Source organism: Vidua macroura, chromosome Z (genome assembly GCF_024509145.1).
Source record: "Vidua macroura isolate BioBank_ID:100142 chromosome Z, ASM2450914v1, whole genome shotgun sequence".
Lineage (NCBI taxonomy): Eukaryota > Metazoa > Chordata > Aves > Passeriformes > Viduidae > Vidua > Vidua macroura.
Window position 1 is genome coordinate 4,797,727 of NC_071611.1, and position 20,689 is coordinate 4,818,415.

A 20,689-nucleotide genomic window follows, 5' to 3' on the forward strand; every position below is an offset into this window, starting at 1 on the left:
AGAAGAATTATATATTAATTTGTTTCTAGTGTATAGCACTGCTAAGTTAACACATTTAGGAGAACACACTTCCCTCACCTCCTGCTGCGGAGGTAAATGAGGCAGTGTCTGATGGTGACAAACCAGACCAGTTTTCCACTAGATGGCAGCTGGTGCCTGCACAACCTCCAGGCATATTTTGGTGCAGCAAATACTTTTTTCCTTTTTTTTTTTTTTTTCTTCAGTGCTAATCATCTCACAAGCTGGAAAATGGGCCATTTCTCTCCTCCCTCTCCCCCTCTTTGTTGCTCAGTTATTGGGGAGGAATGGGAGAGAGTAAGGGGAGGTGGGGGATCACTTGACCGGCACGGTTTTGTATCAGTCCTCCATCTGCTGTGGAGCTGGCTTGATTTTTTTTAAGCCAACATTCCCTCTGTGCATGCAATGGGAGAGATAAGACCATGTGTGTGTGTGTGTGTGTGTGTGTGTGTGTGTCTTTGTGGGTGGATGTGGTCGGGGGAGAGAAAGGGGCTGGTGCTGAGAAGTTTTTCCAGAGGGTTTTGCAGCAGGGATGGGCAGCAGCTCAGCTCCTTGGGGAAGAAGGGTTTGTACCCAGGCGAAGGGGTGCTGGGGTAATTGAGGGAAGGCCATGGGGTGAGATGAGGAGGAACACCCCTGCACAACACCCTGGCATCTTCATCTGCCTAAGGGAGGCCAGAGCTACAGCCAGGGAATGTCCTAAAGTTTGAGATCACACAGGGAGAAACACAGAAACAGGCTCATGGGAACACAGAATCAGAGAATGGATTGAGTTCAAAGGGACCTTAAAGATCACCTCATCATCTTGTTTCACTCCCCTGCCATGAACAGGGACACTGTCCACTAGACCAGGTTGCTCAAAGTTCCATCCAGGCTGTCATAACAAAAACTGACATGTGCAAAGATGCTGTTTTCAAGCTTTGTCCCTCTTCTGGCCGGGCAATGGTGGGAAAGCAAAGCATCAAAATTGATATGCAGTTTGCTGCTTTTCAACAGGCTACTATAAAGCATTCTAAACACTTTTCCTCTTCTGCCCAGGCTACGTTCCCAGTCCAAAATAACAATTGCTTCTGCAGAGCTTTCCACTTGAGACACTGTAGCTTTCAATAGTACCTAAGCAGCTTTCTGAATGTTTTCCAGCTTGTGCAGAGGAAAACTGAGGCACAAACCAATGCCTTGCCCAGTGATAATATAAATTTTCTTGTTTTTCTCCCTTCTGTATGATGGGCAGCAGACCAAGGTGGTGAGGTCCCTACTACTGCAGCCTGGAGAGGGTGACAACAGAACAAGGCTGTGAGGCTCCCTTGAGGCAAAACCTCATGTCTGGAGAAGGTAGACAAACATGCCATTGGTTCAGAGTATTTATATTTCTCTGTTACAAGAGATATGGAAGGTTAATTTTCCCTTCTCTGAGAAGCAGGTTGCAATCAGCAGGTTTTGTTCTGAGCTGGTGTTATCTCCAGCCTCCTCTTCCCTCCTCAGCCCCCCCAGCCACGCTGAAGTTTCTCCCTCTCTCTCCAGACCTGCTGCTGCACTGCCAGCACTGGGCCCTTTATCCCCTGTTCTGCTGCCCCTCTACAGCAGCTTTTCAGTAAACGGATTGTTACACCTCCACTCCTTACCTCCTTCTCCTCCTCTTCTTCCTTCAAAACAGAAAACAGTGACCAGACCCCAATGACAGCATCTCTGCAGCTTCAGGGTGTCTCCAGCTCTTTGAGTGCTTCCAAAAAGTTCGATGCATCAGGCAGGAGATGCTGCAACTTGCCAAATCTCCTCTGACTAATTTTGCCTTGACTTTCCTAATTCTTCCCTCGTCTCCTGTCGTTTGTAGTTGAGTGCCTTCCACTCGGTCCCAAGACAGCTGATTTCCTCCCTCGGGGCATTGCCAGCTGCCATATATGAGTTTCTCCTATAGAGATTGAATGAAAACATATACTGTGCTGGAGTGTTAACTTGTAATGCAGCTATCAGCAGAAGTACATATCACTCTGGGTGGCATTAGTCAATTATGACAGAAAGCCCATTGGCGACACAAGTCAATTGATAATAAAGCATAATCTCTCTTCCCCCCGTCACATATTTACCAGCCATGAACTACTGTAGCATATTTCCTATTCACAGATGAATGCTCCAGCCGTTCAGATGGGTATTTTTCAGAGCTGAATGCAATCTAGAGGGTTAATGGCTCCAGTGCAGTTGTCTGAGGATAAAGCCACTGCAGGTGCACAGCTAAACGGGGAGTTAATTGGGTAGCAGGTGAACATAAACAGAGAGCACAGAGGGTGTGGAAAAGGCTTCAGTGAGGAGGAAGGATTGGTGGGAATGCGGAGTTGTAGAGCCCCAAAATAAAGACATATCGAACTTTCCTTCCCTGTGCTGCAGTCTTTGTTGCACAGAGCCTCTGCTCTTTGTGTTTTTGATTGACTCTCCAAAACACTGCTGCTCTTGCTGTCATGTTCCCAGCCTGGGATGCAGGCAGGAAGCATCCCAGCAGCTGCTGCTGGATTCATCTCATGCCATGGGGGCGGTGCAGAGGGGAGGAAGGCTCCCTGAGATGGTGGGGTTGGGCTGCTGTGGGGAGGCAGAGCCTGAGACTCCTCCACTTGCTTCAGGGCATAAAACTGGAGTCTGGGAGATGGAGATGGGGGAAAAGAGAAGCATAATCAGGCAGATGGAAACATCCGACCCTGCCTGTCTTAGTTGGACAGTGCAGTGAGCCTTGAGCCAGGCAGGGATGGGAGCAGTGAGGCACAGGGAGGTGAGCAGGCAATGCAAAGTGTTGGGAGGGAGAGCAGAGAGGAACCACAGCCAGCAGGCACAAGGACCCTGAAAGTGCCAAAATAAAGCAAAACCCATAGACAGGAGTATAGGTGCTGCAGTCTTAGGAGATCAACTAGTGGAATGGGGTCTCAATCCTCCCTGGTGAAGTGAGTGATCTCCCACAGCAAAGTCAGAGCAGGGGTGACACCACCAACTAGATCTGGGTCATCCACCACAAGCTATGTCCAAAGAGAGACACTGCAGAGGTGACTCACCTGTTTCTTGGACCCATCAGCTCCCCACTCTTGTGTAAAGGAGGGTTCTCCCTCCATCAGCTGTGCTGTAAGACAGCAGTGCCTACTGGAAGGGCCAGCTGACCTCCCAGACAGCCATCTAAGCAAACCTCCACAGTGACCTCAAAGGCCATCTGACACCCCCACTCTGAGCTTTCTGTGAGTTTGGTGCTTCACTGCTACACCCTGACTTCCCAAAGCTTGTGACAGGGAGCAACATGAGCAGGCAGGGCTGTGCTGGTGGGGTGGCTGCTGCGCTGTTATTTAAAGCTAGCTGAGATAAAGTAATCCTGCTTCCAATTTTGTTTCCTGTGTCCTTAAATCAACTGCTCCAGACAGGTCAGTGGTTTTTAATCAGAAAAAGGACCAGGCAGGATTTTAAATTTTTCTTTTCTTTGAAAATCAGACCTGAATTCTTTTAATTGGCACAACTCCTGCCTCTTGTGAGAGCACACTGGTCTGTGGTCTTTCATGCTGTGCTCCTTCAGAATCCCCCAGCTGCTGGTGGCGGCACAGGGCAAGCTGTGTCCTCATCCTGCCCCACTCTACTCCACTGTCAGCCTGTCATGCCTGCCAATCCCCCCACCCTGCCAGTCCCTTCCTTTCGAAGGTCCAGGGACCTCACTTGAGGTGAGGTGAGGTGTCTCACTTGTGTGAGATAGAGAAGAGCAAAGGGAGCTCCCAGGGACAGCCGTCTGAGCCAGGTCCTCCCAGCTCCGGAGGCGAGGCAGCAGCAGGCCACCTTCATGGTTGAGTTCCCCCTCGCAGCCTGTGCTTTATCTGGATATTGATAACCCAAATAGCTCTCCTAATCAGCCGGTAATGGATTCCACTGGGAGTACCTTATTTACTACCACCTCTCCCAGCTTCAGTCCTCTGTCTCCTTGCCACTACTGGCCAGCCCCCTGTGCTGGGCAGGCACCTCTCATTTGTCAGAACAGGGCAATGCTCTTCTGCCACCAGCTCCTCTGTGGCAGCACATCCTCTCCCAGGTACTTCAAGGCAGATGAGGTGTTTTAAGCCAGATGAGATGGGGGATTTGGTTCTGTTCTCATCTAATGGGGCTGCATTAAGGAGAACAAACACATCTGTTCTTCACCCTCCCTTCTGGCCACACGGTCGAGGCACACTGTGCTGTGGCAGCCTCCATGAGCAGTGGGAGGGCACAGATCTCTTTGTCTTCATGCCTGCATGTACCTGCAGATCTGTGCACGTGTGTGTGCTCTCCTACCCGTGTGTTTTTCTAAAATTTGGCAACATATTTTTCTTTTTATCCCCCAGCCTATGAGTCACTCCACATTCCTCAGTGAGTGAACCTCCAAGTGTGACACAGTCTGGTGTTCCCCAAGGTCTGTGCAGTGACCACAATAAGTCTGGAAATAGTGGCTTTACATGGCTTTTTAGACTGGGAAAAACTCAGTCAGCATCTGTACTGGCTCTCATGTGGGACATAGAAATTCTCCCTTTTATTTTCTTTCTGTTCTCTCTAGGTACTCTTGTAGCAAAAGGGAGCTTGGCCACTGCCTTCAGTAGGAGCAGACTTTTACCCTACAGGCAGTAGACAGTGTCTGGTGTTTCCCTGTCTAAAGGCCAGGTGCAAAAGCAGTTCCTGGTCTGGGATGTGTCTGCTCTCTAGAAACACACAGGCTGGCCTGTAGACACCTCCATTAAGCCAATGGCTTCTGACACTCAAATACCAGTATGAAGAAGGGAGATAAAGGATGTTTCACAACTCACCTTTTGTTTTCTTCTTTTCTTTCATCATTTTCTTTTTGCTCCAGTCAGAACCTGTATATCAGCAAAAGATTCAATGTGGCACAAGAGCAGCTCATTACCTTACTGCCTCCAAAAGTTCTTTTGTATTGGGAAATAACTTCTCTAGGAGTGCTGAAGCATCCCTATGGAAATCACCTTGTCACACCCAGGAGCACTTGACCTCCTAATCCTTTTTAACAATCCAGGAAACTGAGGCACAGAGAAGCAAAAAACTTCAGCCAGCATTACACACCTAGACCCAGCAGGACTTGTTTTTCTTACCTTGGAAACAAAGACTGGTTTACCTGGAACTGATGGAGTTATGTGACTGTAAAATTGCTGTGAATGAGGACGAATCTGGGCTCCAGGAGTCCTGCCTCCCAAATCCCTGCTCTAAATACCACATTGTCATAAAAAGCTGCCTTTAAAAATAGCGTGCACAACTTTGTGCATGGAGAAGCCAGCAATTGACACAGCTGAGCAAATCATAGAAAACTCTAAACAGGGAGTAGAAAAATATTTACACTTCCAAGGCCTGAGTTGAAAATTGAAGAAGTACATCCCATTAATGGGAGTTTATGCACATTGATACATTTCATTTTTTCCTGAAATGCTGAAAATGAAACACTGAGACATCAATGTACCAGGAGTTGATCGGTGTTGCTGCTTCTGCACCTGCCAGCCAGATGACATATTAGGTGAAGGAGTGAAATATAATTCATGCATTGCCTTGGCACAGGGAAGGACAGAAGGTGGTCGGGGTGGTTCTTAGCCCTGTTTTGTCATTTACCCAGCTCTCTGTGGTGGAGTTGCCCCTGATTCCTATCCCTGTAAAGGCAGTCATAGCTGGACTTCCCAGATCCTACACTCATGCAAATCCACTGGTTTAATTTGCATCAGACGAGAATCTCTTCAAAAAACGTTAAAAGTCAAGTGTGAGGTGTAGGGAGAAGAGGACATGTGCTACCAGTCAGCTGAACACTACTTCTGGTTGTTCCTACAGCCCCAAAGATGGCTCATGTCTCCCTGCTCACCACAGGACTCGCAGTCCACCCTCCCTGAGCAATGGCCACCAGTGACCCTGACAGAAATTAAATATGTGCTGGGAAAAATCAGCAGTGATGATAAATGTGCCCAGAAAAAACAAGTGGTGCTTATCAGAGCAAGTATCACAAAAGCTGACATTTAAGTTGGATTTGGAGTCTGCCTAAGAACAGCTACACTTCGGATTTCTTCTCAAGGGAGAATTAGATTTCCATTCTCTGTTTAATTTTCCTACCTTGTTTGTACCTTTTTTATATACAAATATAAGCTGCTGTAGCTTCTTCACATATCCCTGTGTATGTACATTAGCTTGCTGTAGCTACTGAAGGAAGGCCTGGAGAGTTGCCCCAGTTTATAGCAATCTCATGTCCCATTTGGGATGGATGGAGACCCTTCTTGTAGAAGTATTTTGGTTGCTGTTCACAGAGTACTGTTGTTTTCAGAGACATTTCTGTTAGCTTAGCTTTTGTCGAGATTATCTTTTTGGTAAGTTTTACCTTGCGAAATCACTTTTTCAGTCACTGATCATCCAAGGTGATAGTTAATGTTGAACCAAGGCATTAGAAAGCTATTTGGATGTCCTTCTTTCTCCATACTAATTTTATCCTGAAAATAATTAAATAATTGCCTCTTTTCTGGGACACTTCCACCAAAATGCTGGGGAATTTCACAGAAAAGAGCAGCCTATGTATAGAGAAATTGCCTGGGGGAGGACCGATGCTGCTCCAAAATGTTGGGGCTACCTCCTCATTTATCAACATGGGATTGAAGATTTAAGGAATAGGATGTCTCAGGAGGGGATTGGAAAGTGGGGAAGGCTGTTGGGATGTTGAGATTAAAACAGGGGAAGGAGAAGGCAATAAAAGCCACAAAAGAAGGGGAGCAGAGTGGCAGTGAGCTGGCAGTGAGCTGGAAGTGACAGGTGACAACAGGAGCAGCGCCAGTTCATTAAGACAGTCTTTAAAATGTTTGCTGGCTGAAAACTCCATGTGACAGGTTGGGGAATGATTGACACCAATCAAATCCTCACCTTTTGTAACATAAAGTGTCTACTATGGCCAAAGTGTTAAATCCCTAGCAATATCCCTGACCATAGTGTCACAGCAGTCAGAGGCAGGGCCAAGCTGAAGGGTGCAGGCAGATCCTATAAATTTGATTTAAAACATCAAGAATTCATCACAGTTGGCTCACCAGTCCAGTTCTGTAGGTGAAGCAGGATTTAAGGCATGATCAATACTTCTGCAGGCGACCTTACTGCTGAGGGTGGGGAGAGGTAATGGGGCTGGAGCAACAACAAGAACTAATGAAAGAGCTAAAGAAGCTGCCCTTCTACCTTAGAGGGGAAAGAGGGGCTTTTTAGGCCTTGCCCTTCACTCTAATCTTGTCCCCTGTCCCTTCAGGCCCTATAATTGATCATTTAGGGACAGAGGTCAAAGCGTCAATACAATTAGGGAGCTGCTGTTGGTTATATGTACATGACATCTAGAAAATGGTATGTGACAGGAGTCAGAAGGAGGACAAAAAGAATAAAAAATGAATAAAAATTATTGGTTTTGCATTTAGAGGATGTATTTTGGGGGAACCAGGAAATTGCTAGGTGTCGTGTAAATGAACCGCAAGACTAAACTGTGAGGGTACTTCTTTCTTTCAGGGGATTGTGTTGAAATGCACCATCTCCTCTCCTGAACATTTCTGTTTATCCTGGTTGTTGTTATTGGTGTTGGCAGTTTGGGAGAGACAAACAGTTCTTTTTTCTTCTTCCTCCTAACAATTTTTAACCTAGCTGTTGTTAAAGATTCATCATGCTTAAAAACACCCAATGCTGACTTCTCATTACTCCCTACCTAAAACCACTGCAGAATCTGCTTAACAGTTGTTTATTATGCTTATCTTGTAGATTGCTTTCTGGGACATAGCGAGGTTGTGACAAAGATTTCAGTTCAGTCTTTATGCTGGAGAGCCAGGACTGCTTCCCTCCTCAATCCTCCTGTGGATTGAGGATTTGGGGGCAGAGGAGTGAAGTGGGGTGCATGCCCATGAGTGAGGGAGAAAAGGTGAGAGGTGAGGGGACCTCAGCAAGGTCCTGTGAGCTCTGTGGGAACACTGAATAAACCCCAACTCACATGCCTTGCTACATGGGTGTGAGTAAAGGTTAATTTCAGCAAAAGATAATAAAGAGAAGGGAAATTTAAGTTAAATCCTTGCTAGAACCAGTGAAAATTTGATGAGGAGTTAAAATTCAGGAATGGTTAAACAGTGCCTTAGCTGACTGCTTCTGCCTAGCTGTGGTGCACTGATCATATTTCCCTTCCCATCTCTGTTTTGTAAGTGGATCACACAGCTTGTTCTAAACATGCTGCAAGATCTCAGTATGAAATATGCTATATAATGACTCAGTATAATTGCCCAAGGATGAATGTTGTACTAGCACAGTGTCCAGAATGTATTTTCCTCCATAGAGGGGATATTTGTATGTCATGCCAAGAAACGTGGATGGGCCAGTCCAGGCTGGAAGCTCTTCCAGACTTTCTGCAGGAAGGCAGAGGCTATCTGTCAGCACCTTTCACAGACACTAAATGAAACAAACAAACAAAAATATTTAGATGAAAAGCCCTTTAACACTCTAAACAGAATGCCTAGAGGAGAGTGTTCCTCTTCATCATTTAATCACGCACAGACCTAAGCCAGAAGTTTGCTGGAATTTGACATACGAGGCTGAAGGCTAGTGGAGCTCTGAGGCACTCACGAGCTCTTACTGTGGTCTCTGGGAAGGATCACAGACGTATTCAGCTGTCAAAAAACATCTCTGTTGTTTCATACCTGTTGCCCACAAACTCCACTTAGGCTTTTTATTTCCTGGTGGAAGACAATAAAAACCTTTTACAAAGACAGCCAAAATTGCTAGAGAATCTTCTTTTCAAAAACAAAACCTGGAAGTTTAGCCTTTGGGAAATTAATTTTCTATTGAGATGTAATTTGTGAAGTTTTTAAAGAGCAACTTTGGATTTTCAGGTTTAAGAGGATTTGAAGAAAGGCAACAAGGTATAAAACATAGAGAAGGTATAAAACATTTTTTCCCCCTAAATGTTTTTCTTTATATGCTTTTGAATGTCATAAGGAATGTGTTTCTGCCTGAAAACTAGTGTTTGTCAATATACAGTATTCCTTTGCTCCTTGGAAATATGAGCAAGAGATTAAAATTCAGATCTGGAGAAAGCATCAGAGTACATCTCTGAGGCCAGCAACAGCTCCTTTTATCTGATGGCAGCACAGTCCATAGGATACATGCTTGAGGGCTTCTCATCTTGTCCTGAAAAGGCAGCAAGAGACTGGAGACTTTCTCTACCCAGTTTAGGATGTGATACTCAGAGCACCATTTTGATAAGACAAGCTGCTGGGAATTTTTGAATCTGTAAAGGAGGTTTGGGTTTTTTTACGGGAAGGCACCTGATTTTTCAAGGGTTTTTTTCAGCATAATGCCTTTTTTTCCTCACATATGTGTGTAGCTCCCATTTTCCAAGTTATGGTGTGAAGGAATGGACAGACATTCCCTTCCAGGTGCTCCATCTACCTTCACTGCTTTGGAAAAGGTCTGTGAGATTTACTGCTCATATAGATCAGACACAAAAGAATGCCAGAGTTCTGTAGGAGCTTGGAAGTGAAAACCAAGCAGCTGCACTAGAGAAAGGGGCCTTTCTGGAGAAACATTTCCTCCCAGAGCTGCTGTCTGCAAGCACACGTATTTTTCTCCCTTGATTTCCACTTGCTTGTAAGGATGGTTGTCAGCACGGATTAGGACTCCTAGGACTCCAGAGTTTGTGTGCATAATACCTGACGTGGCTTTAGACCCAAGCAGGAGCTCATGGCAGAGGGTAAAGTCCTCCTCCCACAACCATCTTTCAGAGGAGGGTACTGCAGATATTTGTGGAGTTTTATATGCTTAGCCAAGCTCCTGCTCTCATTTCCATCTGCAGGAGCTGGCATGAGGATCAGACCTTTGTTTAATTCCCTTCCCATATTGATAGAGAGGCATGTCTGCATGAACACCACAACCCATGAGTGCATCGCCGTCCCTTGAGGAAAGAGACTCATTGAATAATCCTTTTTGTTTAGTATTATTAAGTGGACCATGGCCCCAATTTTGCTTGTTTTGCTGCTATTCCTTCGGGACGAGAGAGGTGGCCTTGTTCACACCACTGACTTTCAACATGGTGAGCAAGATTTAAAGAAATATAAGCCCCTTCGAAAGAGGAAGGGTTGCACAGCAGAGCTGAATAATGGGCTTTAATAGGCAAACCAAACAGTTAAATAAAAGATGCACACGGCATGCTAAAACTTAAGGAATGCATATTCAATGCAATGCATTATTAAATACAACGGTGAACATATGGGTGCCTACAATTAATGTATATAAATAGCTGATAAAATTGCTCAGTATTAGAAAGCTAGCGGCAAAAATGACCTCATATGTCAAGCAGACAAGCAGGCAGTTACCATTTTCTTTGTACACCTTACAGATGATAAATTAGTTTTATGGTCTGCATGGGGCCCTTATCACATTACAGCACCAAGTGTTTGATAAAGAAAAAAAATGCCTCAGCTAAAAATCGAACTGAAATTTGGAGTCCCCGTAGACCTCATTTTTTTAACGTAAAGAATTTTAACCAACTTCCTTTTGGAAAGATTTATTGCTCTAAAGAGAAATGTGTATCTCTATCCTATGTGCTTTTATTACAACTTCTTCTCTTCCCTTCTTCTTCTTCTTTTTTTTTTCTCCTCCTGACATTAGGTATAATATAAGACTGCTGTAACAGATTCATTATTGATTGGGGGATTTAGTGGTTACAGCAGAGAGAAGGGGCAAGCAGGACTCCTGGGTTCTGCTTCTGTCTTTTTTTACTGACCTTGGGTGAACTGTTTCAGCACCCTGAGACTCAGTTTCTCCATCTCAAAAACAGGAAAGTCACCATTAGGCAGAACTATTCTCTGTCCCCAGAAATCCCAGAGGAAATCCAGGTACTGAGTCCTGCAGCCAGTAGTGAGGAAAGATTCTGCAGTGGAGGCTGTACTCTAGGACACATGGTGCTGTAGCTCAGAAATTAGTTTTCTCCTTTACAAAGGGAAAGGAATGAAGAGATGAATTTGCCAAGAAATCCAGCAGTTTTGCCTCTGCTAACCCTCTACTTTTGACTGACCTTTTCTTGCTTTCATCAATCTCTGCTCTGTTGGCACATGAGGGTACCTTATGGGCATATCTTCCAAACCTTATATCCCTTTTCCAGAGCTAAAAAAAAGTATTTGAGATCCAGTGAGGGAGCTCAGAGGCACTCATGAGCCTGTTGCTGTGCCCAGAGGCTGGTGTAAGGGGTGAGGATGCAACCACACTGTCTTGAAGCACACTGCATAAGGTGTAGCAGTTTTTAGATGAAGCAAAGCAATGTCAGAGCCAGCCCATGACTCCTTCTCCTTTTGGTTTGGAAAAAAGTCTCTTTGTGGAGGTGGTCTTCAGTTAGGTAAGTACCAGTTTCCCAGTTTTAATCAGTTACTTTGAGTTATTCCAATGCAATTCACTCCAATTGCAATCCCATAAAAAAACAACCTTTTTTTTTTTTTTTTTTTTTTTTTTCTTCACTCAAACTGGTGTTTTGTCTGAAAAGGAGATACTAGGCAGAATTTTTTTCACCGTGAGTGGGCTGAGGTCCTGGCATAAGTTGCCCAGGGAAGCTATGGCTGCCCCATCCCTGGAAGGCCCCAGGCCATCCTGATGGGATTGGGAGCAAGCTGAGCTATTGGAAAATATCCCTGCCTATGGCAGGGGGTTGGAACTGATGGTCTTTAAGGTCCCTTCCAATCCAAACCATTCTGGGATTCTGTTCCAGGCAATTGTTTCCCAGATGTAACACTGAGCAGACTTTTGGTTAAATATTCTGTGGCTAAGTTTAGTTATTGATGTTTGTCTCTGTTTTTCTGAATCTTCCCCCACCAATGTAAATAGATGGCTACTTGCGACACAGTTTTTTAGGATAATTTTGGATGGGAAGACACTGCTCACATTTAATCACTTGCTGAAATCACTAAGACATTAAGATTTAAGCTTGTGCTTAAAAGTAAGCACAGAGTTAAACACCTTTATGAATTTAATTAACACATTCTTGCCATGCAATGAAGTTGAAAATACCTTTGGAAGTCCCTCTATAAAAATGAGTAATGTTGTATTTCCCCACTGATGAATCTCTACTAAAATGCCATACAATGAAAGAAGAATTTATAGCTGTAAACACGGCTTGCAAAGAGGGAGGCAACCTCCAGAATTTAGCAATCACATTTGTTAAGGTTTCTCTAAAGCCTAAATTCCCAATTAACAAGCAAATCATCATCAGACAGTCAGTGAATGGCAAATTCATTCTATTCAACATCTTTTCAGAAGTGGATTTTGTGCACTTATCTCCATGAAAACCCAGCAGGAAAGTTTTCCATGAGAATGATCCTACATCTGCCTGGTTTTAATGACTGTAATGGCAAGCAATATTCTACAATTACTTTGGTGATCTCATTTCAAGCATGCAAATCATATTATTTAAGAGCCCAGCAAAAGTCATTTATTTCTTGGAACTGCCAGCTAACTTTGGTGGGGCGAGGAAATGCTGCGCTTGGAATTAAAAGCCCTGATGTCTTGTAACCTTCCACGATGGAGTTATAAAATTTGTCCAACAAGGTCAGGCAAGAAATCCTGAAAATGAGTCAGAGAGAAAGAGAGAGGAGAGGGGGAGAGCCACCACCCTATATTGTTCATACCAAGTCATCTAGGTGTTGTCTTAGCTGAGTGAAGTGCTCATAAGTGGCTCGTCATATTGGGCAGCAGCTAATGGCAAAAAAAAAAAAAAAAAAAAAAAAAAAAAAAAAAAAAAAAAAAAAAAGTGAACACAAAGTCATCCCAGAAAGACTTCTGGGAAAAGAGATCTTTTCATTGTCATTGTGACTATTCTGTAAAGCTGATGGATATATTTTCTGGATTTCTTTTAGACAAAGCCAATTTTTTTTTCATCCTGGATTATTTGGGTATATACATGCTGTTGCAGTTTTGCTAACTCATCAAGATGTAGATAATATCTTACTGTCTGTTTCCTGTTGGTACAGCTGTCTGTCTTTACTATTCTCTTCTTTTTTCTATTTATGGGATGGCAAAGTCAGGCTTATTAGGCTAAAGCTGTCAATGAATTTTGAGACCATAAAGAAAATATAATTGCCTTTACACAGTCTATTTTCAGCTCATGCTTTGGTTATTAATTTTGTTTCAATGTTTGTCTCTTTGTTGTTTGTTAATTTAACCCATGTGGAGTCTCAGTGAATGGTGTGACAAGATATATATGACAAGAACGATTAAGCAGGGGTGTAATACCATGTCACTTCAGGTTGCCAATCCTGTATAAGCCTGATAAAAGCTGCCAAAAAAGCCAAACCAAATCAAACCACACCAAAACACAAAAAAAACCAACCAACCAAACAAAAACCACACAAAAACTCCAACCAACCAACCAACAAAAAAAACCAAACCAAACCAAAAACCCAAACAAAAAAACCTCTGACTTCCTTCTTAATTATAGTGCTGTTTATTTTCTTTTGGAAATAAACCTTGGTCGCTTTCTTTATTCTTCTGTCCCTATTTCCCCACCGCCCCTTGTTTCAGCTGCTTAAGGTAGGTGTGAGTAGGCCATGGGGGAGGCAAAACCTCTTTCTGCTGTGCTTCATATCAAAGCTTTGAAGACTTATCCCATAGCCGTGTCTCATAGCCATCTCATTTTATCACAATTAGAAGGGGAAAGATTTTGTGGAAACTGATTATCAGTTTCACAAGAAACAGTTGACTTAAGAATAGCTAACTAGACTGCTTAGCAGAATTTCTCCATGTAGGGGAGATGTAATTCTTAACAGGAGATTAAGGAAGAGATGTGGGGTCCTTAGAAAAGCAAAGGGAAGGTCCCTCCCTGTCATCTTCTTTCTTGAGCCTCATCCTTTTATCCTTTGCCAGAGCCTTCCTTCCTCTGGAAGATTTCAGGGTAAGCAGTCCTTGGGTAATGAGCTGCTGGAATTGCATTAGGGAATTTTTTGGATGAAAGTACTAAAGCTTCACACAGACACCTTTCCTTCCCTGTTTGGTCTGTCACTGGTCAAAATGAACAATATTAATTCTGTTCTCACTCACAAAGGTATTAAATCAAAATAAACCTGAAACTTCTCCACTGAAGTGTGCCAGACTGTTACACCAAATACCCACTCATTCAACATATTTAGAGTAACAAGTTTGTAGCCTTCAGTTGTAGATCTCCATCCACAAGATATTCTGTCTTAGTCACTGAAATCAGTGGGGCTTAAGCTCTTTGAATTTTTTATAGGTCTGAGACATTTACGGGTGAATTATATTGCAGAGTTATTTAATGTCTGAGCACAAGTGATTAAAATACTACATCGCTTACAGAGCTTTGGTTCTGTGTTATTCACGCCCATGCTGGAGTCTCTATGTCCGCTTGCCAGTTTACTCACCTTAGCTTGGCCACTGTGCTTCAATGATTCGGTTCCAGTCAGGTGAGTGGCCTTGGTTTTGGTTGTATTGAGGGTTACACAGTTTTGGGGAAAAGTGCTGTCCTTTATTATGTATATAATAGTAACCAAGATTTTTCAGAAACAAATTAAGGATACAAATCTTACCCTCAAGAGTTTATGATTTGAATGGATCTATAACATGACGAATGAACACAATAGAAGCAGAAGGAGGAAAGAAAAATATGGGGTCAAGCATCACTAGAAAAATCTGTGTTGTTCCATTGATGAATTACACGTACATTTACTGGTTCTATTTCGAGTGTTATGGAGTGTAATTGGTATAGTATGTACATATACATGAAAGATGACCCAGTGATAAGATTGCTAGAAATCAGCTGCTGCTGCTAATGCAGCACATCTGTTATATGGTATATATATATTTATATATGTATTATTAAATCCATAAAATAATTTAATTTTTTTTTTTTTGAAAGATACAGTCCTCTGGGTGACTGGCATTTGCCATGCTCTCAGCAGCATATCAGACACTCTTGGATGACACAGCACAACTGGCTTTTCAAGGAATGGGGATGCCAAAGTTTTAACACAAAAGTTACTTCTGCCCAGTGTGAATCAATAACTCTATTCTTTCATTAGTCATTCACACTTTGAGCCCATGACACTTGGTCTGCTTGACCATATTTATCCCACCATGGAGTTCATGTTAAAGAAAGCCATTGACAACCAAATAGCATCAATAACTGTGATCCCTTTATCTTCCAACCCGGAGATAAATTACCTAAGTTATGATTTCAGGTAGTGCTGTTAACCCTAGACTTGTTTTGATTACCAACTTTATAAGGGATAATCATTAATTATAAATTATTCTTGATTGGAAGGGCTTAGGAAATGTCTCGAAGATCCTAGGCACATCCTAGGAAGAAGGGAAGTCATAGAGTCACAAAATCATACACTGTTAACCTCAGATGACCTTAAAGGTCATGTAGTCCCAACCCCATCTGCTAGGTTCCACAAGATGAGGTTGCTCAGGACCTTATCCAGCCTGGCTTTGAGCATCACCAGGTGTATCCACAGCCTCCCTGGGCAACCTGTTCTGGAGTCCCACCACACCCACAATGAAAAATTTGTTCCTATTATCTAACCTAATTTTCCCATCTTTCAATTTTTACCCATTACCCCTTGTTCTATCAATTCAGTTCCTAACTGAGAGCTTCTCTCTGGGCCCCCTTTGGATACTACAAAGACTTTTCCCCCCTTCTCAGGTTATCTGCATTTATACTCTTGGTACTTGCAGGGTGCTTTTTCCAGAGCAATGCCAACAAAGTGTACCATGTACCAAGTCACAGTGGGGAAATACAGGATAACAGGGAAATGACTGTGGGTTGCTGTTGGGTTAATGTGGCTGCAGTATGGCAGGAATCAGGAAAAGGGTGTGAGTGTATGAAAAAGTGTGATCAATGAGATTTTAAACTCAACACACAGAGCTGATTTGTTTAAGAATTAGGAAAGTGAACAATTAGAGGGAGAAAAAGTTTTACATAGATAATTTTTTGTCACTACTGCTGTTTATTCCCCAGGCTGTCAGTAATGATTCTTGGTCCAGAATAAGTCTATACTGGATCCGGTCTCTCTCAAGGGCAGAAAATACAAACAGTGCACACAAACTTTTGATGTAACTTTATTATGTTCAACATAGCCCTCTTCCCTGTCTGATGGCATTCCTGAAATTTTCTGGATTCACCACTGCCAGCTATGTAAATTATTATCTGCATATAAATCCATACTTAGAACCTGCCTATATTAAAAATTTAAATTACACCAAGGCCATTTTTACATGTGTCCTCTGCAGAGAGAGGTGTGGTTGGCAGTTGTGTGACTCTGGGCAAGCTTGGAAGTGGCTACCAGCTACAAAAGCCATGTAGCCATGCCAGCTTGAAGTTTGGTGTGGGCTATAAACCTTGCCAGGGAAGGAAAAAGGGGGGAAATAAATACTGTGACAGTTGTGCAGCTGAGCTCTGACATGCAGAGCTATACAGCCAGCTAAATCAAGACTAACTCAAGATGGCTAGGTGAGTTATGGTCAGACTTTTGACTGCAGTAAAATCACTTTCATTGGGAACATATCTAAAGTAAGGTGCGATGCAGTACGAATAAAGGTGTGAGGTGGGTTTGAAGATTTTAATGTGCTACTGTTTTTGGAGCAAGTGTAAGACTTATTAATAAACAAATACACCTGGAAACAGAGACATGAAGTAAGTTTTTTCTGATGCCACATCTTATTTGTAATTTAAAAAAGACAAGAAATCTTCCTGCTTATATTCATGTGTCCAAATGGACAGCCTAAGGTGAGGAACCTGAGCTGCATTTCCCTGAGTAGTGTGCTCATGTCAGTCTGTCTACCTGCTTATCTAGTTCTCCCTCTAATCATGTGAAAACACAGAATAAACTAATAGCAGCTCTTCCAGATGAAAACAAGTGTATTATCTTTTTTTATATTTTCTGAAGCAGGCCAGCATTTCATCATTTCAGTGTGTTCAGTTGTTATGTTAGATTGTTTAATGTAATAGAATGACATGACACTGGTACACCAGATACATCAGAATTATGAACACTGGAAAGAGACAGTGATAAAGTGTTTTGAGATACATGCAATCCTGATAGTGCTATAAGTTTCTGCAATTGATTAAAGACATTTCCCCTGTGCCACCTCATTATTACACATCAAAGGGGAAAAAACAAGGGCAAGCTGGATAGTGGGGAAAAAAAAAAAGAAAAATATGTTGTTGTATCCATGCATCAGAAATCCCCCAGCTGTGTTAAATTAATATACAAGTATAAGTAAGCTTGAGAGAGACTAAAATAGATTTGGAGGGCAAAAAACTTTGTGTTGGTTGTCTTGTTGATTGACATATCTGGAAGAGGGATTATGGGAAAGCATCTGAGCAAGTAAGGAAATGACAAACTCAGAATTACTGTAGAGATCAAAGAGCTTTCCAACAGCTGCAAGAATGACAGAGATGCTGATGGTCCAAAATGACTGTGAAGGTAGACCTGGTGTTGGACTGGCATCAAAATAAAACTTCTCTACTATTTAAAGGTGTCCAGGTGTAGCATTAATGTTTGCTGAAAATTAAGATTAGACTGAGCTGGTATCTTTGGCTCTCAGTTTATTTCAAGATTTCTAGAAGGAAAAAGGAAAGTTCAGAAGTCCTACTCATTTATGGGGATGTGAATCTTAGAGGGACTCCAAACATTTAATTAAAAGTACTCTTTGTATTCCATGAATCAACAGTCATGAACTGAGGTTTTTGCAGGTTTTAGAGAGCTTTGGGCTGATCTGAGAATGAACATTGCTGTCCTGAGCTCATGCAAATATCCCCAAAGCTCAGCTCATTGGCTTTTAGGAGGCATCTAGAAAATCTGTGCAAATCACATGGGTGAATGGAAGCTGGTTTATTCTCTGAGCCAGTGAAATACAAGAATGTTGGATCAAGAAAGTGCAAGAAGATGCCAGAAAAATGCAGGTATGATGAGTCCAAGATAAAATGCTCATCACAGTACATTTTTTTTGACAATGACATATGATTTTCTTACAGCCCAAGTTCACAGGCTGTCAGAGGAACTACAATTTTCATAGTTCAGATGATGACCGATGAAGGCGAGAAGCAAAGACACAAAATCACAGGAGGAATCTTAGTTAATTATCTAAGAACCAAAACTGCATAACTTGGAGTTCAGAGCCATGTTTTAATGATCAGAGAGTTTCTCTCCTTCCTCTGTCATGATATTCTGCATCCCACAATACTTTTTTTTCCCTCTGAAAGAGGATGCTTATCAGTTAGTAAACCTTTCACAAGTAAATCTTTCGTAAGTGAGCACAGGAATGAGTGGTTTTCAAAGAAATTTCTACCAAATGATTGGTGATCTTTATGGGTTGGTCTCTGCTTTCTCCAAGCTGCTACCATTTTGTCCTCACTGAAATGCTTGCGGACAGTCTCTGGAAGAAGCCAAAACTGGGCTCACATCTGAAGGTACTTATAAGGTACTGACATTTCTGAACAAAGTGAAAGCCCTCAGGCCAAGCAGTCCCACGGAAAAATGTGTAACTTCTCCCCCTTCTACTCATCATGCTTGGGGACTAGCAGGGGAACATCTGCCTGCAGAACTACTCGTCTGTCACCTTTTCCCATCATTTAACTCACTTTTATAGAAGAAAAATTCCATTTCACAAGTCTTTGGAGTCTCAAAGCTTCCTTCCTATTTTCAAGCCATTATTTTTTTTCTTAGTATTGACTCATTCATGTCATATGTTTTAGCTGATGTTCTTGTTCAAGCTTTCAAACATCAGAGCAGTGAAAGTGTTTTTAATAAAAAACCTGTGTGGCTTGTCTTAATGATACATCTTCCCTCTCTCTCCAGGGGAGGAGTGGGAAGACACCTAAGTAAAGGATCTAGCAAGGAAAGACCCTAGAGACTGTATCTACCTGCTCTGTCAAAAGAGTTTCCATGTACTTGAATTTATATATAAAAAACTCTTAGAAAAGAAGGTATATATTAACAATACTGTGTGTCCTTCATTATAAGGTACGGCAAGACACAAAACAACATTTTGTTCATGACTCAGGCTCAATAAAGACAGGGCATTGCAAGTGCCAACCCAAGAAAATGACTTTCCCAATCATAATCAGATAAGCCTTGAGAAATAAGAGTGGATTCATAGAGTGTTTGGAGAAATAGCCAATGGGGAGCCTCCTGTCTATTGGCAAGACCCCTATTGACGTCAGTGAGAGCATGACAGAGCCCAGGATGAAGCAGACGAGGCATTAGGGATACACAAATACCAAATAAAAATATCACAGGCATTTTGCTCTTCAACATTAATAACAAATGTCAACAGTCAAGTGCTGTTTCCTCAGTATGGAGCTGTGATATCCAGCCAGTAGGTAATCTCTCAAGACTTCCCAGCAGTCATTTATAGCTTCTGATAAGGTAGAGGATTTATTTTCTTAGCTTGCTCCAGACCCTCTTCAAAATAGCAGTTTTACTTGTGGAAGTGCAGGTATGGATGGGGTCAATTGCTGGTTTCATGGCAAGGAAAGTATAGAAATTGGGATACTGATAAGGATTGGGAACACTTTGCTTCTGTTGTCATCTCTGTGATGTCCTATTTATGGCAACTGAAAATACATTCACAGAGGTACATAGGCATCCTGTGATCTACATCTGAATTACTCCCATGTTAGCCGAGTCATGGAATATGAGACTTGGTAAGAGATATGTATCTAAGGAAGGGATCCTGCCAGAGTAAACAGCAGAGTTGTAGAGCTCAGCTTTGCCAGAGGAAGCCATACATCCCTGGACAAAAAAGTGCTTGTTCTACATAAGATCACTGGTTGCAAGTCCTGTTTTAGAAGGATATCCTTCAGTCTGGATTTCAGGAACATGAAAAAACAAAGATAGGAGGAAGCACCGTCATTGCACAGGTATCAGAGGGCAAGTGCAGCCCCATATCCGCTGATATGGTTCACCTTCCATGGTTTGAAAACTTCCATCCCAATCTTTGCTGGTAATTTCAGTTAAGCTGTAGAGTTTCATGCAAGGATGTCGGAGATGTAAATATATTATTCTTTCAGCTGGTGATGATGTGGGAGTGGTAGCTTGCTAAAAGGAGAGTCTGAGAAAGTGGAAATAATTCAAGTTACAGTAGAAAGATGTTCCAAGAACTTTTCTGGCTAGAGCTCAGCTGCTCAAGGGTTTGGGAGCCTGAGTACCACTGATTGCCCAAAACTTTGTGAAATCAGAAAAAGTCCTTCTGAAAATCTGGGTCTCAATTTCTCTAAATTTGCCATCCATTAATCAGGAATAATCATGTTATTAAAAAAACCAAACAAATATAGAAACAACACAATAGGGCTGTGTCAAGCTCTGTGCTGTAGACAGAGACCCTCTAACTAGCTTTCAGAGAGTTCCATGTCCAATGCCTGAACCATCCATCAAGGCCTGGGTTAACGCCCCTTCCTTCCTGTTTTGAAGTCTGGCGATTTCACTGCATGTAGCAAGGCTCTTGGTATCCCCACAGAGATTTTCCTTTCGCTTTCTGGTGCTGTTTTATTCTATGAATTGTTTGCACTTCAGGAACAGGAATTGAATTGGTCTCTGTGGAGTGTTGATGCCATTTCAGACTGAATAGGCTGGGGGGCAGCTAACCCTCATGACAGAATAAAATACAAAGAAAGCTTTATTGGTGTCCCCTTTAT